The sequence below is a fragment of the Pongo abelii genome, chromosome X (genome assembly GCF_028885655.2).
Source record: "Pongo abelii isolate AG06213 chromosome X, NHGRI_mPonAbe1-v2.0_pri, whole genome shotgun sequence".
Taxonomy (NCBI): Eukaryota; Metazoa; Chordata; class Mammalia; order Primates; family Hominidae; genus Pongo; species Pongo abelii.
In genome coordinates, this window is record NC_072008.2 from 8,220,417 (window position 1) to 8,247,712 (window position 27,296).

At 35.7% G+C, this 27,296-nt stretch overlaps 1 long non-coding RNA gene across 2 annotated transcripts in view; it reads left to right on the forward strand.

Annotated features, from left to right (window-relative positions):
- LOC134760931 (uncharacterized) overlaps positions 1 to 27,296 on the forward strand; it is a 141,757-nt gene that overhangs the window by 47,091 nt on the left and 67,370 nt on the right. For both annotated transcript variants that reach the window (XR_010139059.1, XR_010139060.1), the window contains exon 5: positions 13,104 to 13,178. This is a non-coding gene — a long non-coding RNA (uncharacterized LOC134760931). The remainder of the gene's footprint in view (positions 1 to 13,103; positions 13,179 to 27,296) is intronic.

Consider the following 27,296-nt stretch of genomic DNA (forward strand, 5'->3'; position numbering starts at 1 on the left):
ACTCAGACTATAATGAAAGCAATCTTCTACTCAGATGACAGGAGAAAGAGCAACTCATTTCATCTGGCAGGTGAAAACAAGCACACTCCTAGGTCGTGGAACTTTGAGACACTCAACATCAAAGTTCAGTTGCAGTGCTCAGAACTCCTGGTTCCTTCTATCAACCCATTTTCCTAATATTCTGGAGGTATAATTCTACATGGGTTGAGCCTGAATATTTTAGTGGTTTCAGCCAACTGATATTTTTTTCAAATAATTTTTATCCCAGTTACGTAAACCTATATTTAACGATTATGTATAATAGTTCTCTTAATGAAAATTATTTCTTTTCCTAGTTTTATTCCACTTCTTTTTAAAAAGCACATTAAAGCACAGTAGCCCTCTATGCTTTGTTTTGTTGTTATTGTTGTTGTTGTTGTTGTTTTGTTTTGTTTTTGAGAGAGTCTGTCTCTCAGGCTGGAGTGCAGTGGCACCATCTGAGCTCACTGTAACCTACCCCTCTTGGGCTCAAGTGATTCTCCTGCCTCAGCTTCCCAGGTACCTGGGACTACAGGTGTGCATCACAATGCCCAGCTAATTTTTATATTTTTAGTAGAGATGGGGTTTCACCATGTTGGCCAGGCTGGTCTCAAACTCCTGACCTCAAGTGATCCACCTGCCTCAGCCTCCCAAAGTGCTGGGATTACAGGCATGAGTCACCATGCCTACCTTTCCTGTACTGCTTAATCAAGCAAAACAGTCTGAACATTGGGTAGATGGAACCAGAAATTTTATTTTATACATTTTATATATGAAGTGTATTTTATATGAATTTTATATATGAAAAAGAGAGTATATTGTTTTTGAGCTCACAAAATAAAGAATGAATGAGAAAACCTATATTTAAAAATTTACCTCCGGAGTCAATTATGTTTTAATTTTCTGTCCTAGCAAATTTAATCCAATCTAGCCCCTACCACTAGCTGCTGCTTTAGCCAATACCATACATGAACTGCCTAGTTAAGCTCAGTTAACCCATAAAATCATGAAATAATAAAATTATTGTTTTAATAGAATGCCACTATAGTTAATAAAAATGTATCATATCATTAAAAAATGCTAAGAGAGTAGATCTGAAATGTTTTCACCACAAGAATTTGATAGGTATGTGAGATAACACATATGTAATTTAGCCATCCCACAATGTACACACATTTCAAAGCAACATGTTGTACACCACAAATATATACCATTTTTATTTGTCAGTTAGAAAAAAATAATTTTAAAAAAAGAAGGAGGAAACTTAGAAAATAATAAACACCAAGTGTTGGGCTGGATTGCAACACCACAGTTAACAAGCAAAACTTATCTTGGTTGTCTTCACTACCAAGTTATGCATGCCTAACCTCAAGCAAGACAGTATCTAAGTAGCTTTGCAGGTGCTGTTTCCTCTGCCGGAAATATACTTCCATCTTTTTTTTTGTTTGTTTGTTTGGTTGGTTTGGTTTTGTTCTGACACGGAGTCTCGCTCTGTCGCCCAGGCTGGAGTGCAGTGGTGCGATCTCGGCTCACTGCAAGCTCCGCCTCCCGGGCTCACGCCATTCTCCTGCCTTAGCCTCCCGAGTAGCTGGGACTACAGGCACACGCCACCACGCCCAGCTAATTTTTTTGTATTTTTAGTAGAGACGGGGTTTCACCGTGTGTTAGCCAGGATGATCTCGATCTCCTGACCTCGTGATCCGCCTGTCTCGGCCTCCCAAAGTGCTGGGATTACAGGCGTGAGCCACCGCGCCCAGCCTACTTCCATCTTTATCTGCATGGAAAAAGCCTGTTTGTCACTAGCATGCTGAAGCCTAACCTGACTCCCCTCTGTGCCTTTACAATCTTGATATACGTAGGTAGCTAGACAGATAGGTAGGTGGGTAGGTAGATAACTATGGATGGATGGATTGATAGATAAAAAGGATGGATAGATGATAGATAGATTTATAGATAAAGATGGATGGATACATAATACATAGAGTTATAGATAGATGATGGATAGATAGGATAGATTAGATGGATAGATAGGATATATAGATGATAGATTAGATAGATTGATAGGGTAAGTAGATGATAGATTAGATAGATAGGTAGGTAGATAGATAGATAGATAGATAGATAGAGACAGATAGATGATAGAGATATAGAGAAAGATGGATCAGTAGTAGATCTTTCTGTTGAGAATGCAGTGATCTGTTTATAGGTCTGGATGTGCTCATTTTTAACTTTTTTATCCCCACTGCTCAACAACCTTTGGTGATTAAATAAACAAACTTTGTTTTTAGAATTTTTCAGAGCCTTCATGTGGACTTATTTTGTAACAAGAAACATGCAACCTGTATTATAGAATCACTTGCTATCAAATATATGTTACAAATAGTTTAAATGTACGCTACCCATTCATTAAATATGTTTCACATCCATTTGAGGTGCCTATGAATGGAGGTGGGAATCGGTGAGGAACTTGACACAGATGTATAACCAGCTTTAACATTTAATTTAGTTGTTAAAGTCAGTTAAGTTTTTAACATCCATTTTAGTTATTTTTGGGGATAAAACATTTAAAATTAAATTAAGTCATTAATGATTTAAGTTACTAAATTAAGTAATTAATGATTCATCATTGAGGAGGTGCTGGTTCATTTCTATGATCTGAGTAAATGTTACAGTAACATACAGAATCACTTCCCATCAAATGTGTGTTACTACGTACAGGCTAACTTTAAAACATTCTCCCTATGATGTTTCGATCCCTGATGAAATCAGTCTGTGTATGTGTGTGTGCCCCTCTGTCTCTGTGTGTCTCTCTCTCCATCTTTCCTTTTCATCTCTCATTCCCTTTCTCTGTTTCTCTCCTTCTCTCTCCATCTTACTTCTCTCCCTCCACACCCTCTTTCATCTTGACAATCAGAGAGATAGGATAGGTAACTGTTTTTACCATATTACTAAGGGGCCAGTATTTTAGGTCTAAATTGTGATTCCTTTGAAACTTGCTATTTTTTGTTTATTTATTTAGACTTCCTATATTATATTTTTGACCGTTGAAACTCACTTATTTCTCCAAAGATGTTTGGATTTTCTGGAATATGAGAAACCACACATTTTCTTAACTTACATACTCTAAAGACAGAGTGCTGACTACTAATTTGTTATCCTCGGCTTGCACCCTGGCTAGCTGCAATGTATTGCATAAGAGATAGTTATTCTTAAGAAATTCATAAGAAAAATTTATAAGAACTAACAAAGTTACTCTACTACATAACATTGAGATATTTCAGTAACAAATCTTTGTTTTTTGTTTGTTTGTTTGTTTGTTTTATTATTATTATACTTTAGATTTTAGGGTACATGTGCGCAATGTGCAGGTTAGTTACATATGTATGCATGTGCCATGCTGGTGCGCTGCACCCACTAACTCGTCATCTAGCATTAGGTATATCTCCCAATGCTATCCCTCCCCCCTCCCCCCACCCCACAACAGTCCCCAGAGTGTGATGTTCCCCTTCCTGTGTCCAAGTGTTCTCATTGTTCAATTCCCACCTATAAGTGAGAATATGCGGTGTTTGGCTTTTTGTTCTTGCGATAGTTTGCTGAGAATGATGATTTCCAATTTCATCCATGTCCCTACAAAGGACATGAACTCATCATTTTTTATGGCTGCATAGTATTCCATGGTGTATATGTGCCACATTTTCTTAATCCAGTCTATCGTTGTTGGACATTTGGGTTGCTTCCAAGTCTTTGCTATTGTGAATAGTGCTGCAATAAACATACGTGTGCATGTGTCTTTATAGCAGCATGATTGATAGTCCTTTGGGTATATACCCAGTAATGGGATGGCTGGGTCAAATGGAATTTCTAGTTCTAGATCCCTGAGGAATCGCCACACTGACTTCCACAAGGGTTGAACTAGTTTACAGTCCCACCAACAGTGTAAAAGTGTTCCTATTTCTCCACATCCTCTCCAGCACCTGTTGTTTCCTGACTTTTGAATGATTGCCATTCTAACTGGTGTGAGATGGTATCTCATTGTGGTTTTGATTTGCATTTCTCTGATGGCCAGTGATGGTGAGCATTTTTTCATGTGTTTTTTGGCTGCATAAATGTCTTCTTTTGAGAAGTGTCTGTTCATGTCCTTCGCCCACTTTTTGATGGGGTTGTTTGTTTTTTTCTTGTAAATTTGTTGGAGTTCATTGTAGATTCTGGATGTTAGCCCTTTGTCAGATGAGTAGGTTGCGAAAATTTTCTCCCATTCTGTAGGTTGCCTGTTCACTCTGATGGTAGTTTCTTTTGCTGTGCAGAAGCTCTTTAGTTTAATTAGATCTCATTTGTCAATTTTGGCTTTTGTTGCCATTGCTTTTGGTGTTTTAGACATGAAGTCCTTGCCCATGCCTATGTCCTGAATGGTAATGCCTAGGTTTTCTTCTAGGGTTTTTATGGTTTTAGGTCTAACGTTTAAGTCTTTAATCCATCTTGAATTGACTTTTGTATAAGGTGTAAGGAAGGGATCCAGTTTCAGCTTTCTCCATATGGCTAGCCAGTTTTCCCAGCACCATTTATTAAATAGGGAATCCTTTCCCCATTTCTTGTTTTTGTCAGGTTTGTCAAAGATCAGATAGTTGTAGATATGCGGCGTTATTTCTGAGAGCTCTGTTCTGTTCCATTGATCTATATCTCTGTTTTGGTACCAGTACCATGCTGTTTGGGTTACTGTAGCCTTGTAGTATAGTTTGAAGTCAGGTAGCGTGATGCCTCCAGCTTTGTTCTTTTGGCTTAGGATTGACTTGGCGATGCGGGCTCTTTTTTGGTTCCATATGAACTTTGAAGTAGTTTTTTCCAATTCTGTGAAGAAAGTCATTGGTAGCTTGATGGGGATGGCATTGAATCTGTAAATTACCTTGGGCAATATGGCCATTTTCACGATATTGATTCTTCCTACCCATGAGCATGGAATGTTCTTCCATGTGTTTGTATCCTCTTTTATTTCCTTGAGCAGTGGTTTGTAGTTCTCCTTGAAGAGGTCCTTCACATCCCTTGTAAGTTGGATTCCTAGGTATTTTATTCTCTTTGAAGCAATTGTGAATGGGAGTTCACTCATGATTTGGCTCTCTGTTTGTCTGTTGTTGGTGTATAAGAATGCTTGTGATTTTTGTACATTGATTTTGTATCCTCAGACTTTGCTGAAGTTGCTTATCAGCTTAAGGAGATTTTGGGCTGAGACAATGGGGTTTTCTAGATATACAATCATGTCGTCTGCAAACAGGGACAATTTGACTTCCTCTTTTCCTAATTGAATACCCTTGATTTCCTTCTCCTGCCTAATTGCCCTGGCCAGAACTTCCAACACTATGTTAAATAGGAGTGGTGAAGGAGGGCATCCCTGTCTTGTGCCAGTTTTCAAAGGGAATGCTTCCAGTTTTTGCCCATTCAGTATGATATTGGCTGTGGGTTTGTCATAGATAGCTCTTATTATTTTGAGATACGTCCCATCAATACCTAATTTACTGAGAGTTTTTAGCATGAAGGGGTGTTGAATTTTGTCAAAGGCCTTTTCTGCATCTATTGAGATAATCATGTGGCTTTTGTCTTTGGTTCTGTTTATATGCTGGATTACATTTATTGATTTGCATATATTGAACCAGCCTTGAATCCCAGGGATGAAGCCCACTTGATCATGGTGGATAAGCTTTTTGATGTGCTGCTGGATTCGGTTTGCCAGTATTTTCTTGAGGATTTTTGCATCAATGTTCATTAAGAATATTGGTCTAAAATTCTCTTTTTTTGTTGTGTCTCTGCCTGGCTTTGGTATCAGGATGATGCTGGCCTCATAAAATGAGTTAGGGAGGATTCCCTCTTTTTCTATTGATTGGAATAGTTTCAGAAGGAATGGTACCAGTTCCTCCTTGTACCTCTGGTAGAATTCGGCTGTGAATCCATCTGGTCCTGGACTTTTTTTGGTTGGTAAGCTATTGATTATTGCCACAATTTCAGCTGCTGTTATTGTTCTATTCAGAGATTCAACCTCTTCCTGGTTTAGTCTTGGGAGAGTGTATGTGTCGAGGAATTTATCCATTTCTTCTAGATTTTCTAGTTTATTTGCATAGAGGTGTTTGTAGTATTCTCTAATGGTAGTTTGTATTTCTGTGGGATCGGTGGTGATATCCCCTTTATCATTTTTTATTGCATCTATTTTATTCTTCTCTCTTTTTTTCTGTATTAATCTTGCTAGCGGTCTATCAATTTTGTTGATCCTTTCAAAAAACCAGCTCCTGGATTCATTAATTTTTTGAAGGGTTTTTTGTGTCCCTATTTCCTTCAGTTCTGCTCTGATTTTAGTTATTTCTTGCCTTCTGCTAGCTTTTGAATGTGTTTGCTCTTGCTTTTCTAGTTCTTTTAATTGTGATGTTAGGGTGTCAATTTTGGATCTTTCCTGCTTTCTCTTGTGGGCATTTAGTGCTATAAATTTCCCTCTACACACTGCTTTGAATGCATCCCAGAGATTCTGGTATGTTGTGTCTTGGTTCTCATTGGTTTCAAAGAACATCTTTATTTCTGCCTTCATTTCGTTATGTACCCAGTAGTCATTCAGGAGCAGGTTGTTCAGTTTCCATGTAGTTGAGCGGTTTTGAGTGAGATTCTTAATCCTGAGTTCTAGCTTGATTGCACTGTGATCTGAGAGATAGTTTGTTATAATTTCTGTTCTTTTACATTTACTGAGGAGAGCTTTACTTCCAACTATGTGGTCAATTTTTGAATAGGTGTGGTGTGGTGCTGAAAAAAATGTATATTCTGTTGATTTGGGGTGGAGAGTTCTGTAGATGTCTATTAGGTCTTCCAGGGCTGATACTCTTTCTTCCATTTGATCGCATCGGCTCCTGAGGCTTCTGCATTCTTCACGTAGTTCTCGAGACTTGGTTTTCAGCTCCATCACCTCCTTTAAGCACTTCTCTCTGTATTGGTTATTCTAGTTATACATTCTTCTAAACTTTTTTCAAAGTTTTCAACTTCTTTGCCTTTGGTTTGAATATCCTCCCGTAGCTCGGAGTAATTTGATCGTCTGAAGCCTTCTTCTCTCAGCTCGTCAAAGTCATTCTCCGTCCAGCTTTGATCCGTTGCTGGTGAGGAACTGCGTTCCTTTGGAGGAGGAGAGGCGCTCTGCTTTTTAGAGTTTCCAGTTTTTCTGCTCTGTTTTTTCCCCATCTTTGTGGTTTTATCTACTTTTGGTCTTTGATGATGGTGATGTACAGATGGGTTTTTGGTGTGGATGTCCTTTCTGTTTGTTAGTTTTCCTTCTAACAGAGAGGACCCTCAGCTGCAGGTCTGTTGGAGTACCCGGACGGGCCAGCCGTGTGAGGTGTCAGTCTGCCCCTGCTGGGTGGTGCCTCCCAGTTAGGCTGCTCGGGGGTCAGGGGTCAGGGACCCACTTGAGGAGGCAGTCTGCCCGTTCTCAGATCTCCAGCTGCGTGCTGGGAGAACCACTGCTCTCTTCAAAGCTGTCAGACAGGGACATTTAAGTCTGCAGAGGTTACTGCTGTCTTTTTGTTTGTCTGCGCCCTGCCCCCAGAGGTGGAGCCTACAGAGGGAGGCAGGCCTCCTTGAGCTGTGGTGGGCTCCACCCAGTTCGAGTTTCCAGCTGCTTTGTTTACCTCAGCAAGCCTGGGCAATGGCAGGTCCCCCTCCCCCAGCCTCTCTGCTGCCTTGCAGTTTGATCTCAGACTGCTGTGCTAGGAATCAGCGAGACTCCTTGGGCGTAGGACCCTCTGAGCCAGGTGTGGGATACAATCTCCTGGTGCGCCGTTTTTTAAGCCCGTCGGAAAAGCGCAGTATTAGGGTGGGAGTGACCCGATTTTCCAGGTGCCGTCTGTCACCGCTTTCTTTGACTAGGAAAGGGAACACCCTGACCCCTTGCGCTTCCTGAGTGAGGCAATGCCTCGCCCTGCTTCGGCTCACACACAGTGCGCGCACCCACTGACCTGTGCCCACTGTCTGGCATTCCCTAGTGAGATGAACCCGGTACCTCAGGTGGAAATGCAGAAATCACCCTTCTTCTGCGTCGCTCACGCTGGGAGCTGTAGACCGGAGCTGTTCCTATTCGGCCATCTTGGCTCCTCCCCCCAGTAACAAATCTTGAGAAATTACAAAGAGAGGTACTAAATATCATCTGCTTGCCTTTGGCCTCTTTGTAAAAACAAAATTCCTACATTTTCCACATAAGCAGGATCATTGTTGAAAACAAACAAATAATTAAGTGGAAAATTATCAGCCTTTTAAATAAATCTGTTTGTATAGATGTGCACTAACTGTGCAGAAGGTAATTCTATCAGTAAAATATCAGTAAAATCTCTAAGTCCTCAGTTTTGTATTTATTGGATCCCTAAAGATAAAGGGGAGAATTTTTGTTCTCAAGGAAGACTCACAACGTAAATCAAGCAAAAACACAAATTCTTAGACTCACAGAACTTTAGAACGTATGAACACTTGAAGAAAAGTTAAAAATTTTCTAAACTAAATCAATGCCTTTGTTTGGAAATTTTCTGTTATATCCCTGTTATATGTGTATCCAACTTTGAACAGTTCCAGGAATGAGGACCTTCAAATTCCTGGAAAGTCATAACTTTAAGTGGCTAAAGAATAGAATTACTTTTCAACATATAACTGGTATTGGAAAAACAGCATCTTGTCTCACAGTTTTCAGACACAAATATGTCAGAAAATAAATTATACAAACTTTATATAAATTAGTGCAAATTATGTTTTCATAATCATTTATTTGAAATTCATAATGGCTACAATAAGATAGTCAATATTAATCCAACACTAATGGTGACATTTTCATGATATTTGAAAAAGTTCAAGAAACCACTCAGACTCCAGCAGTATAATGATTGATAACTTGGACAATAAATGCTTTGTAGACTAGTCAGTTGAAAACTGCACTGAGAATACTGTCTCTAAAGATGAAAATCAGAAAAACTAAAGTTATATCAAAGATAAAGTCATTAGGCCATCAGTTACAAAGAGAATGGGACATAAATTCTTGCATAAAACTATGTAATAGGAGGCTATTAGGGATGGCCATAAGGGAAGATTTGGAAGTCTTGAATTCATATACTTTAAGCATGTTCTTGTCTGAAAACTTGAGAATAAATTAAATCTTTACAGTTATTTTTTAAAAATTTTATGCTTATGTCACCACCGTAATACACTTATTTTAGCTCAGAGACTGACACATACTATACATTCAGAGAATATTTATTGAAACATTGAATGAAATGGATATTTACATGGTGGCAACCTCAAGGTAGATAAAATGAAGATAATATAATAAATGTTGAACTGAAATGAAAGGGTTGAGTGTCATGATTTGATATTTTAAAAGTGGTCTTTGTTGGAAGACCTACATGCAATATAATCAGTGTCCCTAAGAAGGCAAATTGAGGTAAGAGTTTGTAATTGAAGGTATCTGCTGTCGGAGAGCTTGAGGCTACTAATATAGAAGACTTATTTAGTTTTCAAATATAATTGAGGATATTAAAAATCATACCATGCTCTGCAAACTGTTAATGTGAAACTTATGTAAGTTACCCTGTTATAAATGTATTTCTCAGCCTCTTAGTTATTTCCTGTTATTTTAGTCTTCAGACAAGATGAAATTCAATCATTTAAAAATAAATTTACATCTAGGCCACTACACAAACTCAAAATTCTGAAATTACTTTTCAGAATGCTGAAAACACTTGTTCTTGGCTTCTGTTGAAAATGTGTCAAGACAATTCCTTCATGTAGGGCAAGATATTAGAATTATTTTTTACTATTATTTAGAACCTCTCAATATTACACTGAGAGGTATGGGCACCAACTTAGCCTGCACAGTTTGTAAGCCATCAAGGTAAGAGGGGAAAATTTAACTCTCATCCAATACCAAAAAGAGTTGATTAGTTCTGCAGGATACATGTGGATTGTGGCCACTAAAATGGTACCCTTTGAAGCTGTGATGTTAGCATCAGGCACACCCTTTGGCCGCACAGAATCATATTAGATGTCTTAAGTATCTATATAAGCTGTAGTTGTAATGGATGAACATAAAAAATGTTCAGAAGAGAATGATGCTGCTTATAGATAAGTTAAATCTGTCACTTGGTGTTTCTGCTTGGCATGAATATCATGAACTTGACTTGCATATTTAGTTAATGTGCAACTTGAACACAGGTGCATAGGCTATGGACTGTTCCCTTTTTAGTGTTTGCATATATAACAACTGACTACAAAAAAGGGGTTTAACACAGCAAAGGGGTTTGGAAAAATTCATTCTGGATGATACATCTCCATCCATAAGGTCATACCACACTTTTCTGGTCACTGTGTGTGCATGTGCATACATCTATATATTGCATTTATTAAATTTGCAAGAATAGTTTAAGTGTCTGAGAAAGTATGTTTAGTAATCAAAAGTTGAAGGAAACTTAACGTATTAAGTGAGGCTTAAAACATGTAATGCATGCTAAATAATTACACTTGTTAATGTAGACATAATTGAAAATCTCCTTTAAAGGTAATTATAAAATTTCCTAGATTTCTATTTTAAATAATATTTGTGATACAAATTAAAAGCATAAGGGTGCTTAAGGCAAACCAGTATTTTGAATTTATAACCATAATAAATTGAATATTAATATTTAAAATCAAAGTAACTTCTGTACAATCTATGTACAAAATTCACCCCCCGGGGCACCAAAAACTCATTATCATCTTTTCCTTTCAGTGCCTGATTTTAAGTTGCAAAGGGCCAGGGAACCTACCTACTGGTAAAAGTTTCTATTGACATAGATTAAGATGATTTTGCAATAGCTGTGGAAGTTCATTGTGGACATGCAATTGACATGTCCATTAGGAAATTTTCATATTTATAGGAATTTATAGTGCTTACAGATATTTGTCTTCTGGAATATAAAGAGTTTTGTGATTGTCATTTTAAATGGGGAGCTAAGTAATTTTACATGCTTATAATTTCAGCTGAATTATTACTGTAGTTATAGTGGAATTATAAGACAATTTGAACAGAATCAACAGTATCAAATACTGCTAAGTAAGTAAGTGAAGACTGAGAAGTGACCAAAAAATTAATGATGTGGAAGTTGTCAGTGACCTGGAAAAAGACAGTTTTGATGGAGTATTTGGTGGAAAGTCTGAAAAAAATTGTTTTAAAAAAGAGTGGGAAGAAAAGAATGGAAATAGTGAGTCCACACAACTTTTTAATTTTTATTTTCTGAAAAAGAGTAGAAATAAGGAATGGTGCTTGGTAGGGATGTGTGAATAAATTAAAAATTAACCATCGTGAGCTTTAAGTAAAATCTAGCAGATGAGCAATCATATTGGAAAGTAAATAATTCGCTTTTATAATTAAAAAAAAAGAACTGGATAAATACCTGAAATGACTTTCCTTTAAGACCTAACTGATGCCTTTCTGATATCTTCAAGGTAAATATTTTCTCGTCTTTAACATTTGACCTTTATAGAAAGCTCTCTTATCAATTAATTCATAACAATTATAAAATGACTATTAACAATGTTTAGGAATTACAAATGCTATTTTTATACCTCTGTTGGCTTGTTTTATTTGTTTTTCCTTTCCTTGGAAACCAAGCAGGATTTTCTTTTCTTTTATTTTTTTAATTTCCATAGGTTTTTGGAGAACAGGTGGTATTTGGTTACATGAAAAAGTTCTTTAGTGGTGATTTGTGAGATTTTGGTACAGCCATCATCCGAGCAGTATACACTGAACCCAATTAGTAGTCCTTTATCCCTCACCCCCTTCCCACCATTTCCCCCTGAATCCCCAAAGTCCATTGTATCATTCTTTTGCGTTTGCATCTTCAAAACTTAGCTCCTACTTATGAGAACATATGATGTTTGGTTTTCCATTTCTGAGTTACGTCGCTTAGAATAATACTATCCAATCCCATCCAGGTTGCTGTGAATGCCATTAATCCATTCCTTTTTATGGCTGAGTAGTATTCGATTATATATACACACACACACATATATATATATATCACAATTTATTTATCCATTCATTGATTGATGGGCTCTGGGCTGGTTCCACGTTTTTGCAATTGCGAATTGTGCTGCTATAAACATTCTTGTGCAAGCATCTTTTTTCAATGCTACTTTCTTTACTTCCTCTCTTCTTTCCTTCTGCCCCTTCCTCCCTCCTCTCCTTCATTCCTCTCTCCCTTCCCCTGCTCACCTTTCCTTCCTTCCTTCCTTCCCCTTCCTTCCTTCCTTTCCCTTCCTTCCTTCCTTCTCTTCCTCTTCCTCTTCCTCTTCCTCTCTCTCTCTCTCTCTCTTCATAATAACTTAGGTCAAGCACCCTGACTCAAGATAAACCTCCTCAGCAAGAGGTCACTTGAAACATGAAGATGGTTTATATGTTTCAATCAGACAGCAGGCATCTCCTGACCAAATACGTTCTGAGGACTAACTTATGTAGGGCAAAACTTATGTGGGTAAAGGAAAAACTTGAGCACCTAGAGTCCTGGATGGGATGTTATAATAAGAGTGGATCCCACGGAAGGGAGGGGAGAGATGGGGAAGTGAAGGGCAATAGAAGGAGGCATTGAAAGAGAGCTGAAAAGATGACCACTGAGAGCATTCTTAATTTATTTGGCCATATATTGAGGAGAGGTTAGCAGTGCTTCATGCGAGTTATCTGCACATCACCTTTTCCACACATACCAGGCCACCTGCAAGCCCCATCTCTTTTTTGTGGAGGTGAGAGTTCATAGGGTCCATAAGAGTTCCCCTTGGAAGCAAGCTATGCCATTAATCTATCACTAATGGGCTGAAAATTTAGTCCTAATAATCACCTGTTTAAAATGCTGCATATATCACAAAATTGATAGCTTGGCTACGTCATTTTACTATATAGATCTATAGAGAGATACTTAATTTATCTGTAGCTGAAATTTTCCAATTTCAATGTTTTTTTGATGATGTCAGTTATCATTCTGAAACTATCCTCGTATTATCATCCATAGTGCCATGCCAATGAATTTGCTTCTTATTTTCTATTTTCTTCCTAGCACTTACAAATTCATAGACTATTACCACTGAAGACAAGTTAAGAGATTGTGTCCTCCAAACTCATCATTTTTCAGGTAAGGAAACTTACGTTCAGAGATATTACCCTGACAGCTCCAAGAATGTAAAGGTTGTTTATAGCAGAAGATAGCTCACATTTTCTCTAGGCCATGTCAAATGGAAAAATCGTATATGAATGACGTTATATTTTTTCCATTATGTGATTGCAGACTGAATGGATCTCTGTTGTTTTTAAATCACATCTAAATTATAGTCTTTGAAGATTTTCGTTAAGTTCAAACTGCACACAATTCACGGTAGTAAGTTCAATGTCAAAGTTATAGAATATTTAAATTTAAAAACATCATTGTTCTCACACCCTAAGATAACTTTTTAATGTTTTTTAAATATTAACTTGGAATTATGTTTTATATACTAGAAATTATATTATTTATGAAATATTTTTGCCTGCATCTTCATTTAACACTATGTTGGCGTCATTTTCCATAATGACAAATAGGCTTCAGAATGTTAAATTATAAATTAATCCTTGTATTTTGATCAACCTTCCAGAACCTTTTTTATGAATCTCTTTTGTATGCACTTTGTAATTTTTACTGTCACAAATATATTCATACACATATCTTCTGGTTAGTTGAAGTGATTTCTTTTTGAGAAAGGCTTAGAAAGGAGATTTCTGTGATTAATGTTTCAAAACCATGGCTAGAACAGCGTGGTTTAGGACAGAGGAGCCCATCAATAAGGAAAGGCCCTCCTTTCAGCTTCATCTCATCCCTCCACCAATGTGTGACCTCAACTAATTATTTAGCTTTTTCAACTTCAGTGTTCTTCTTATTAAAGTGGGTGCAGACACACCTCTCTAATAGGAATGTTATTATGACAGTTTATAAATAAAATATTCGGTTTAGTGTCAATATATGGTAAGTGCCCAGTTGATTATGTTCAATGTTTTCTTTATGGTTCTTAAAATATTTCTTTCCAAAACTGTTATGGCATTTTCCTCTCCCACTATCCCCCTGAAATATATCTCTTTTTAAAGTATTTGGACCATTTATTGGATCTAAAATGATACTTTCAGTTTGCTTTGATTTTTGATGTCTCTAATTTTCTTTGAATTCTTTTTAAAGTAAATTGACCAGCTGTGATGTTATTTTTTTAAAATGTAATGCATAAGAAGATTGACCATTCTATTAATTAATCAAAACACCAGAATAATATTTTTATTCTTATTTATGAAACTTAAATGGTCCATTATAATCTCTAGCTGATATTTCTGTAAGAATATGAAGTATACACATATAATATTGGATCCTAGACATTTGGAATTCAGAAAAACAAAAGAAAAACAAAAACCTGAATTGAAAAACCTGGAGAATCTGAAGACATCATAGAACTTTCTCCTCTTGCATTTGGAAAAAGTTAGAGATACTATCAAATAATGGGTCAATAGTGTACTGTATCCATGTGGGGATATTTAGATCACCTATGTATAATGGCAATTTCAAGAGTCATGACTCAATTTTGTGAACTAGACAATTCTGGTAATTATAAGAGCAGTAGATGAAGCTGATGTCTCACATGCTGAACATATGCTACTTAAACACATAGCCATCATTCCTGGTGCTTTCTACAAAAATATTTCATCTCATTAAAAATGACTGTTGGCCAGGCACAGTGGCTCACACGTGTAATTCCTGCACTTTGGGAGGCTGAGTGAGGCAGGCAGATCACCTGAGTTTGGGAGTTCGAGACCAGCCTGGCCAACATGGTGAAACCCCATCTCTCCTAAAAATACAAAAATTAGCCATGTGTGGTGGCAGGTGCCTGTAATCCCAGGTACTCGGGAAGCTGAGGTGAGAGAATAGCTTGAATGCAGGAGGCAGAGGTTGCAGTGAGCCGAGATCACATCACTGTACTGCAGCCTGGGCGACAGAGCAAGACTCTGCCTCAAAAAATCAAAAATAAAAGTTACCCCGATAGTTAAATAAAGATAAGGAGAGGAATCAGAAAATCATCCATGCCCTGCCATAATTAAGATTTGTGAACATTTAGATGTCTTTCTTTTCTATTTTAAAATATGCATAGGTTTTACCAAATGGGCTCCTGTTTTACATTGTGTGGTCATAGTTATTTGTACTTCTTGGATCAGCAAAAGATGGGCATTTACAGGAACCACCATTGAGGCAAATAATGTCTGATGTGGAGAGAAAACAATACCAAGTATAGTAATTGGTCTATGTTTTGTTATTTTTTATATATTTTCTTATAAGAATATAAGGCAAAATGTGTCTCTGTATTTAGTTGGAGATGTATATACAGCAGTAAGACACATACATAGTTGCTGATTCTACTCTTCAGATATCTGAGTGTAATTTGTAATCCTTCCCATGGTCTACTGAGAGTGTTTTGTACTTTAATATATTTAATGCAATGGCGCCGTTTCACAGATTTATTTTATTTTAAAAAGATACACAGACTTCAGTATATTGTAGTAAACAAAAGTAGAAAAATTAAGGCAGCAATTGGAGAAATAATTACATATTCTTTCCCTGGGATGTAAGCATGCAAAATACATGAAGATATATGCTTTTCATTCGAAATAAGAAAAATAAAAGACTCTGCCTCATGATGCTCATGAAAACAATCATTTTTTTCTTTTTGGCAATGGCTTTGGAGTGGAAGCACATTACTGTCATCTCCTGAAAGAATTAAATATAAAGTGGAAACCCAGTGAAGAGGAAGAAAATGCCATATAAATTTCAGATGAAGATTTGGAACTGGATTATGATGAACAATGTTGCTAAACCTTATGATCTCTACCTTCTTTAGTCCCTCCTTGGGAAAAGCATAACAGTGGACCCAGCCATCTAGGATTATTTGAAGTAACTTTGGGTGGTACAGTTCAGAAGAATCAACCCTAGAGAGCCTTAAATAACAATACCGGAATGGGACATATTGCCATTAAATCTGTCCCTAACTTAAAAATGTTTAACTAGATGCCACAAAAAAAAAAAAGAAGTAATACTTTGCTAATACTTTCCAGAAAGAAGGATGGAGGGGAGAAAATAAATACACATGAAAAAGACTCCTTTGATCTTTTCCAGTAATGTGGAATGCTCACTTTAATGGAACTATGATTCAAACTGCACCTATAAGAACCAGGATCAAGATCTACGTGTTCAAATGTTTGGAAATTTTCTGAAAACATCTAATTAGGTCTTGAAAATTTTCAAACATATGATTAGCTCTTGTTCCCAACTTTTATAGGTACAGTTTAGTTATAGTACCATTAAGTCAGAATATACGAAACTTCAGTTAGAAGGAATAAGTTCAAGAGATCTATTGGAAAACAGGGTGACTATAGTTAATAACAGGGTATTGCATTCTTGAAAGTTGTTAAGAGAGTAGATTTTAAATGTTCTGGCAACAAAGAATAAGTTATATTTCATATAATAAAATATATATTCATAATAATACATATGTTAATTACCCCAATTGAACCATTCCATAATGTATACATGTTTCAAAATATGTTGTATGCAATATAAACAAATTTTATTTGGTTGGTGCAAAAGCAATTGTGGTTTTTGCCATTAAAAGTAATGGTAAATATTACTTTTTTGTAATAAAGTAATATTTAATTAAAGGATAAATAGTTTTTTAGAATTTAAATAATCTGAAATTATACCAATGCTGAGAGAGATTAGGAAGACATGAGAAAGTCACCCAATTAAATAAGAAACCCACACTGAAATGTCTGCAAAATACAGCACTGTCAAGATGATTTTATCATGGAGAAAAATATTCCAAAATCCAGAAAGTAATTACCTATTCGGAGAAGATAGATGAAAATGGGGAAACATTAGGTTGAAACACATTTTTACAAGTCCCTATAATTGAAAATAAACTTTACTTCTCTGTAATACTTGTCCAATTCTATTGATTCAAGAGAAGGCCCAATTGATTTGGAAAATGAAATTTAAAAGGAATCCAGATAGTTTCATGAGTTTTTAACTGAGCAGAATATTTGAAAACCCTTGCACTACAAAGAAATTTTAACAACATTGACATGTATGCCTGATTTTAGCTTTGCTGTGGTTTTAGGGTGGTCCAATCTTAACAATTTTAAATAGGCCCAGAGATATTCATTATGTGATTATGAATCACTTCCAAGGGTAAATTTTAGAGTAGGATTTAGTCATATCTATAACAACACTGATGGAGCATGTGTCAAGTTAAAGGCAAAATATTAAGAATAAGGGACAGTTCTCAGCTGACAGGAGTGAGGCAAATGTCAACAGTATTTCAGATATGAACCAGTTGGCCAGATAGTCCAGTATTCATTGAATAACAGGTCACATGTGTAGGATCTCTATAGCTGAGCTGCCTGAGGACAATTTTTCTTTAGCTGGGTTCCCCATTGGAATCAACTAAAAGGAGTTGTTTTTAGAAATGCTATTGGTGGAGCACCATCCCCAGAGATCCTCATTCAATGCAGGCAGAGGGTGGAAGAGTTTGGGGAAGATGATGTCTCCATTTCTTAAAGCTTCCCCAGTTGATTTCAATATGAATCTACAGCTAAAACTACCATCGTGGGTCATAACTAGAATTGTATTTGATACTTGTGTCTTTTTCTATTTCAGTTTTTATGAGACTAGCAACACCCAGTTTATAAGGTAGAATCTGCAACTACTATACAATATATTTGAAAAACTTCTTTGAATATTGAAGTTTAACATCACAGCATATCTGGTGCATTCTAAATGAGCATCTTCCCAGGGAATTGACCCACAGTCATGGTCTTAAAATGTTTCGGTCACCCCCATTTTAAATTAATAAAAGGTGGCTATGAAACTGCCAAAAAACTGGTATTGGCTTTCAACTAGAGATGTCAACTGGCTGGCTCTTGTTTCTTATAAAGTGGCCAATATGTGGTTTGGAGCTCTGATTAGGGGAAATTCTGGTAATATTAAGAAAACATTCTCCTGCTATGTAACGGGCCAGGAATGTATACTCAAAATCCAAAAATCATCTAATAAAATGTTTTAAAACAAGTACCAAGAGGAGAATCTTCTCTTTGTTGCCTCCAGCTAGTTTAAATGAATGTATACCATGTAAACCAAGGTATTCAGGCATACCTTGGAGAGATTGCAGGTTCAGTTCCAGACCACAACAATAAAGTGACTATTGCAATTAAAGCAAGTCACATTAATTTTTTGGTTTCTCAGTACATATAAAATTTATGTACTGTAGTCTATTGTACAATAGCATTAGGTCTAAATAACAATGTACATACCTTAATTAAAAATACTTTATTGCCCAAAATGCTGATCATCTGAGCCTTCAGCAAGTCACGTAATCTTTTTGCAGGAAAGATTTCTCTGTTGCTTAATATTATTCTACCCACAGTAGAACTTCTTTCACAATTGGAGTCAGTTCTCTCAAATTCTGCCTCTGCTTTATCAACTAAATTCATGTCATATTCTAAATCCTTTATTGTTGTTTCAACAATGTTCACAGCATGTTCACCATCTGAAGAGATCACTTTCTTTGCTCATCCATAAGAAGCAGCTCCTACTTCATTCAGGTTTGATATGAGATTGCAGCAATTCAGTCCCATCTTCAGGCTCCACTTCTAATTCTAGTTCTCTTGCTATTTCTGCCACATCTACCATTACTTCCTCCACTGAAGCTTTGAACCCCCCAAAATCACCCATGAGGTTTGGAATCAATTTTTTCCAAACTTCTGTTGATGTTGGTAGGTTGACCTCCTCCCATGAATCACAAATGTTCTTAATAGCATCTAGAATGGTAAATCTCTTCCAGAAGGTGTTCAGTTTACTTTGACCAGATCCAACAGATGAATCACTGTCTATGGTAGCTATAGCCTTATAAGATGTATTTCTTAAATAATATGAATTAAAAGCCAAAATTACTCCATAAGCTATGGACTGCAGAATTGATGTTGTGTTAGTAGGCATGAAAACAACATAAATCTTGTACGTCTCCATCAGAGCTCTGGGGTTACCAAGTGAATTGTCAATGAGCAGAAGTATTTTGAAATAAATCTTTTTTTTTTTCTGATTGGTGTCTTTCAACAGAGGGCTTAAAATATTCAGTAAACCATGCTGTAAACAGATGTACTGTTGTCCAGGCTTTGTTCTTCCATTTACAGAGCACAGGTAGAGTAGATTTAGCATAATTCTGAAAGACCTCAAGATTTTCAGAATGGTAAATGAGCATTGTCTTCAACTTAAAGTCACCAGCTGCCTATCAAGAGAGTCAGCCTGTCCTTTGAAACTTTGAAGCCACACATTGACTTCTCTGTAGCTGTGAAAGTCCTAGGTGCATCTTCTTCCAATAGAAGGCTGTTTCTCCTACACTGAAAATCTTTTGTTTAGTGTAGCCACCTTCATGAGTGATTTTAGCTAGGTCTTCTGGATAATGTGCTGCAGCTTCTCATCAGCACTTGCTGCTGCACCTTGTACGTTTATGTTGTAGAGACAGCTTCTTTTTTAAAACCTCATGAACCCATATATTCTAGCTTCAAACTTTTCTTCTGCAGTTTCCTCACCTCTCTCAGCCTTCATGGAATTGGAGAAAATTAGAACTTTGCCCTGGGCTAGGCTTGGTTTAAGGGAATGTTGTATGGGTTTGATCTTCTATCCTTACCTCTTGAACTATCTTCAGTTCAGCAATAAGGCTGTTTCACTTTCTTATCATTCATGTGTTCACTGGAGTCGCACTTTTAAATTCCTTCAATAACTTTTTATTTGCATTAACAACTTGGATAACTGTTTTTCAAGAGGCCTAGCTTTTGGCCTATCTTGGCTTTAAATGTGCCTTGATCACGAAGCTTAATCATGTCTAGCTTTTGATTTAAAGTGAGAAACATGAGACTCTTCTTTTTCACTTGAACACTCAGAGGCCATTACAGGGTTATTAATTGGCCTGGTTTCAACATTGTTGTGTCTCAGGGAATAGGGAAGACTGAGGAGAAAGAGAGATAGGGTAACAGCTGGTAGGTGGACCAGCCAGAACACACACAACATTTATTGATTAAGTTTGCCATCGTATATGAACATGGTTCATGGTGCCCCAAAACAATTATAATAGTAACATAAAAGATCATTTATCACAGATCACCATAGTAGATAGAATAATAATGAAAAAGTTTGAAATATTGCAGGAATTACCTAAATATGACACAGAGACACAAAGTGAGCCCATGCTGTTGGAAAAATGGTGCCTATAGACTTGCTGGACGCAGGGTTGCAACAAACCTTCAATATAGATAAAAGGAAGTGTCTGTGAAGCACAGTAAAGCAAAGCATAATAAGGTGAGATACACTTATACACAGTGATGATTAAAGTACATTAACATGCAGAAAAAGAAGGCAAGAAGCAAGTTATCAATTGAACAGAACAATAGATGTATAAAACACATCATTACAGAAACCTGGCAACTTGGTGGTACTAGTCCTTTCATGCATATATTTTTATTAGTTTTCTATTCCTGCTATAACAAATAACCATATACTTAGTGGCTTAAATCAACACAAATGTATTATCTTACTGTTCTACTGGTCTGAAGTTTGGAATGAATCTCACTGGGCTAAATGCAGTTGTCAAAGCTGCATTCCTTCTGAAGGTTCTAAGGGAAAGTCTCTTTCCGTCCCTTTTTCAGCTGCTAGACGACAACTGCATTCCTTTGTTCCTGGCCCCTTCCTCTACCTCAAAATGCACCACTGCAAACTAAGCTTCCTTCCTCATGTCACTTTTTCCCTCTAAACCTCCTGTCTCTCTCATAGGGACCCATGGGATGATAGTTCCACCTCAAAATCCTTGACTTAAGACACCTTCAAAGTCCCTTTTGCCATGTAAGCTAATATAGTCACAATGTTGGGGAGATTCGAACGAGGACATATTTAGAGGGGGATTGTTTTGTCTGCTGCAGTATTCTAAAGGTACTTATTAAGCTTTACTGATTAACTTTTGAACTCAAAATAATATATTTTTACATTTGAAAAATTTTTGATTGTCCACTAAGGTGAATTTTAGCACCCTTATGATTTTGCCAGATCTTATCTCACCTTCAACCTCTTCACCATATATATATTTATATTAAACGTATTCCTTAAATTAACATATTTAATAGAATTATAGTATTATATATTTTTATATATGTATAATTATATGGTATACATTATATGCTTATATTAATTATATATTATAATTAATATATAATATAAAAGTTAATTATATATAATATATTAATTACATGTAATTATGATATAATATAATATATAATATTGTACATGATATTATATATTATAATATATATTGCTTCATATATAATATAACAATATTTGTCATGTTTTATATTATATATGGTATATAATTATATTATATATTGTGTATATTGTTATATATGTCATATATACATTATATGATTATATAATATACATTATATATTTTATATATTATATTATATATTATATAACAATATACAATATATAATCATATATAACAGATGATAAATATATATTATATGATATATAATTATGTTACATTATAGTATATATTATGCATTTCATTATATATAATTATGATATATAACATAATATATCATATGTAATATAATGTATGATAAATATTATATGCTTCCTTCCTCACATCACTTTTTCCCTTTGATCTTTTCTCCCTTGAATATATGATAAATATTATCTATCATATTATATTATATATCATAATTATATATAATGAAATATATGACATATGTAAATATTATTATATATAATCTGTCACACATATAAATAATATAATCCATATTAATATAACATATAATAATCATATAATATATTCATGATATCAATTATTATATAATCGTACCATAGCTATGCATTACAATAATTATATATAAACATAAGAAATCATTTATGTTATGTATTTTATTATATAACATAATATAGTCAATTTTAATATATAATATACAATTGTATAATAGATAATATACAATATATAATATATGATTGTAACAGATAATATATCTATTATCTATTATATAGATATGTATTATATAATTATGTATCATGAATACATTGCTTTGCTTATGAAACTTAAATTTGTTTCTGGAAATACCATTAAATCTTTTTCTATGACTTGATTCTGAAATGTGGAAAAGCAGAAGGAAAAGAGCACCGTTCCTCAGAGCATGGCCTGACTTAGCTGGGACCCCGGCCCCTTGCCCTGCTGAGTGCCTCCCACCATCATATATTTCATTCATCCTAAAAATTTCGTATTTACTGATGTGAAAAAAACAATTAGAACATTTTATTGACTCTAAAGTTGTGGATTTTTTCTTCTGATTTTAAATAAATCCACGCATTTTCATGGGCCCCTGAGCGTCCTGCAGGCTTCAAGCACTGTGCCGACCATCAGCTCCGGTTCATACCACCATAGCTACAGAGACCTACAAAGCTTCATGCTTCAGAGTACATCCTCCATGGTTCTAATGCAGCGTGCCCAGGAAGAGAGCCTTATCAGAGTTGAAGTCCGCCTGGTGACTTTCTAGTCTCCTTCAGTTATCATGCCACTGTTTAGGTCACTTCGTATTTGAAACTTACACGTGTACCCTCACAGTGTCTTTAGTTGTAAACAGGCCCTTTTCCAGAAAATGCAATTGTCTTTGCTTCTTGTGGTAAGAATAAACATATGCTTCCTAAAACATGCACTAAATTATTTATTTTTCTCATTCATTGTATGAATTTTGTGGAAGTCGTTCCATTTTTCTTTGCCTTTTCTTCTTAAAGGCAAAAAAATCAGTGAATTTATTTAGTCCTAACTCAGACTGCTTTCTTCTAGGATGTCTTCTCAGTCAATATTTTTTTTAAGACTCCTGAGTTAGTTCAACCAGTCCTTAAAACCCATACCTTCTTACCTTTTTACTGGTCTTGTTTCCTTGAAGTATGTCTTTAAGTGATGTCACCAGAGTATGTAGGGCATACATTTAATGAAGTCACAATATATTCATGTTTTGCCTGAAACTTGATTAATAGTTTTACTGGTATCATTTCCTTTTTTTACGAACTTGGAGACATTATTCTTTATTTTCTGCAACCACAATCATCCAAGAAATATCTAAAGCAAATCTTAATCTCTCCCAATTTGTAGATCATCCACATTGACAATCTAGCTCCACGTTTAATAAGGTTAATTTTATTCGTGGTGTTCTGATTTCACAAGGACATGAACTTTTTCATTCATCTTAACTTTGACTAAAATCATGTGTTTCTCATTTTATATTCTTTGAAATAATTAATTCATTTTGTTTTCTCTTTGTAAACATCCTACTGGTGTGTTTGAAGCTTCTGGATTGAGAAACTAAATCCCTCATCTCTAGTTGCATGTATTTGTCTTTTTGCTTTATATTCTAGGATTTCCTTCTTTTGTCTTCTAGTCCTCAAATAAATTATGAATTTCGATCCTCATATTTTAAATTTTTAAGAGTTTTTCTGCCTCATTATTTCCTTTTTATATGAGTCTGATCTATGTTAACAGATGCTAAATGATTGATGCTGAGGGTGTGTGTGTGTGTGTGTGTGTGTGTGTGTGTGTGTGTGTGTGTCTGAGTCTCTCTGTGTCTGTTTTACATTCTCTTTTCCTCATCATCTCTATTTCTGTTGAGATAAGTTTTATCTTTAACATAGTATTTCCCTTACTTTCACCCTGATTTGCTTTTGACTGATGACTTGGTTTGCAGAAAGTGGAGCTGATTATACACGATGGTTTGTGTGAGTTTCTTTCACTATAATTTCGTATTCCATTAGTTTTCTCAGGTGAAATTGAAAGTTCTACAGGTATTCAGTATAAATGAGTAGATTTGTTGACTGTCAGGCTTTGCTGTATTGCATTTTTAAGGATTGCATTGAATGTTATAGATTTCCCGTATGTTGGATTAAAGGTATCCTTTATTTTGGGACAACAAAACTTGTCCGCTTACCAGTTTTCTCTAGATTGTTGTTTGGCTTTTAGGGAGAAAAGCCCTCTGTTTTTGTCTCTTTGTTTTATTTTGTTTTCTTTGCAGGCATGAGCAAGGCAGGTGGAGAAGCTAAACTGGAAATCTAATAATCACTCAGCTCCTTTCACCACCCACTGGCCTTCTTCCTCTCGTGGTGTTAGTCTGAGTGATGATTGCATAATGGACACACATCCTGGAAGGTGGTTTGCATTGTTCAGTTTCTTACATTAATATCCCTTCCAGAAACTTGTTAAAATCTATTGTTGAGAGTTGACCTTCTACATTTCCTTACCATGACGGTTCCTTTCTATTTATTTAATTTTTTAAATGGGCATCTGGAAGGGAGGAAAGGTTTATTTTTTTTAATCTACAATATAAAACCAGACAATAAATAATTGTTTAAAGAATTAAAATAATTAATTTGAATAATTGTAAATCATTTAACTTAAATGTGTTGTGATTCTATCAGCATATTTGCATATATGCAACAGAGTTTGGTGCTTCAAACCTAAGATGCAGAGAACACAATTTGCACAATAACCCCAGATTTCACTGAGTTTTGTTTATTCTTCTGTAAAATGAAGAGATTGGATAAATGATTAGTAATGTTTCTTCTATTATAGTATTTGGTATTCTCCCACTCTACTATGTTATAATACAAGGAAACAGTTTAAACATTCAATAAAATACATGTCATTTTTATAATTTTATTCACAAATAATAAAGTATAATTAGCCCATTCCTATGAAATTTTTCCATTTTTACATACCATTTTTACTAATTACTTATATTATGACTTTATTTTGTTGAAAATAAGTTTAAAAATAAAAAATATAAAATGCTTCTGAAAGGACAGAGTAAATATTTTTATAGACATTAAGAATAATATTTTGATTTTATGAATGTGAAACCACATCTCAAACAACTACTTTTTCAAGTTTTATTTTATTTTATTTATTTATTTATTTTCTTTTTGAGACGGATCTTGCTGTGTTGCCCAGGCTGGAGTACAGTGACACAATCTCGGCTCACTGCAACCTGCACCTCCTGGGTTCAAGCGATTCTCCTGCCTCGACCTCTCAAGTAGCTGGGATTACAGGCACGTGCCACCACACCTGACTAGTTTTTGTATTTTTAGTGGAGATGGGGTTTCACCACCTCAGCCAGACTGATCTCGAACTGCTGACCTCAGGTGATCCGCCTGCCTCGGCCTCCCTAAGTGCTGGGATTACTGGTGTGAGCCACCAATGCCTGGCCTCAACAGTTTTATTTTAAATGCCAATTGTTTTTACTGTCTTCTGTAATTATCTACATTGAAGGTTAGATCCTGCCTAAGAAATTCAAGACCATGGAATTATATAATATCTCTTTTTAAGCAGAAGCTAAGAAAGCCCTTTCCAAACAAAGATTCTTACAGTTTGGAGTTTGTATTCACTCTATGTTCATCAACTTTGTTTCACATCTGACCCCTACTGTTTGCCTAAATTGGATTGGAAATTAAAGAGAAAAGGATGCCTGTGGCAATGAACAACACATTTTTGGAAGTTTGAGAATAACAGCAGAGAAAACGTCAGCCGGTCATTTTGACTTGGAGGTCATTAAATTAGTCTTAGGATTGCTAAAAGAAATAGGCTTAATATGTAAAATAAGAAGAAACACTTAATTATGAAATATGTGCAACATAAAAATAAGATACAGTTAACCCTTGAACAACATGAGAATTAGAGGTACCAACTCTCCACATAGTCAAAAATCTGCATGTAACTTTTGACTCCCCAAAGAATTAACTAATAGCCTATTGTTAACTTGAAGCCTTATGAATAACAGTCAATGTTTTGTATGTTATGTGTATTATATACTTATTTTTTCAATAAAATAAGGTAGGAAAAAATATCATTAAGAAAATTATAAGGAAGAGAACATGTATTTACTATTCATTCAGTGGAAGTGGATCATCAGAAAGGTCTTCATCCTCATCATCTTCCTGTTGGGGCTGAGGAGGAGGAGGAAGAGCAGGGCTTGGTCCTGCTGTCTCAGGGGTGGCAGAGGCAGGAGAAAATCCATGTATGAGTGGACCTGTGAAGTTCAAACTCGTGTTGTTCAAGGGTGGACTGTATTTTATATTTTGTGTCTTCCCACTAACAGGAAGTATCCATATTTAGTATTTGATATTTCTATACCACATGAGTCCAATCTTCCTTTATTCTTTTCTCCTTTCTTCTAAAAATGAACAAATGAACAAACAACAACCATAACAACAAAAACTCAGATCATCTTGTGCGTTTTTTTGTTATCTAGCATGTTTTTACTTAAATGTACATGGTTTATGTATTTTGAGGAACATATATATCATTAGCTATTCTTTACTGCTTGAACAAATTCATCATTTTTGGAAATCCACAAAGCATAAAACATTGAAACAAGTGCTTTAAGGAATACAATGATGAATATAAGACAGATGTAATCTTGTAGAAGCTCATAGGGGCTACAAAAGATGTGTATTACTAGCTCAATCGGGAGACACAGACTTCCAAGGGCCATATCCTTGCACCATTGAAATTTAAAGTAGAAAAAGACACTCATACCATGCAAGAGGGCCTCAGATGGTCGGTAACATCTAACTAAGCTGTGAAGATTGACTCACATCTTGGCATGTATACCAGAAACATACCCGTGCAGAGGCACAGGTTAGAACATGCTGTAAAAAGGGCAAATGCAATCAGTTTGACGGGAAAAACAGTGTGTGATGTCAAGAGAAGGGAAATAATGCTAGAGGGATAGACTGGAGAAAGCCTTAGAGAACTTGAATTCCAACAGGAAGGTTTTTACTTCATGAAGTAGATACTGGTGAGTCATTCGTAGCTTTTGGTTAGCAGAATAACATGGTCTCAGCTGTTTCTGGGGGATGAATCTAGCCGTACAGTGGAAGAAAGAGCTCAAAGAATATGTGGAAGGGTGGGGAGGTTGGAGATCAGGAGAAGGAGATGAGGACTCTAAAGAAGTTCAAATGAAAGTCACTAGGCTGAAAATAGGAGAGGGGTGGATTTCAGAAGTATTTAGCCGGCAGAAGCAGTTTGACTTGCTACCCTGAGAGAAAGTATAGTGAATCAGTCCCTAAATGGACATTTATAGCCCCAAATAATCTCAAAATAGC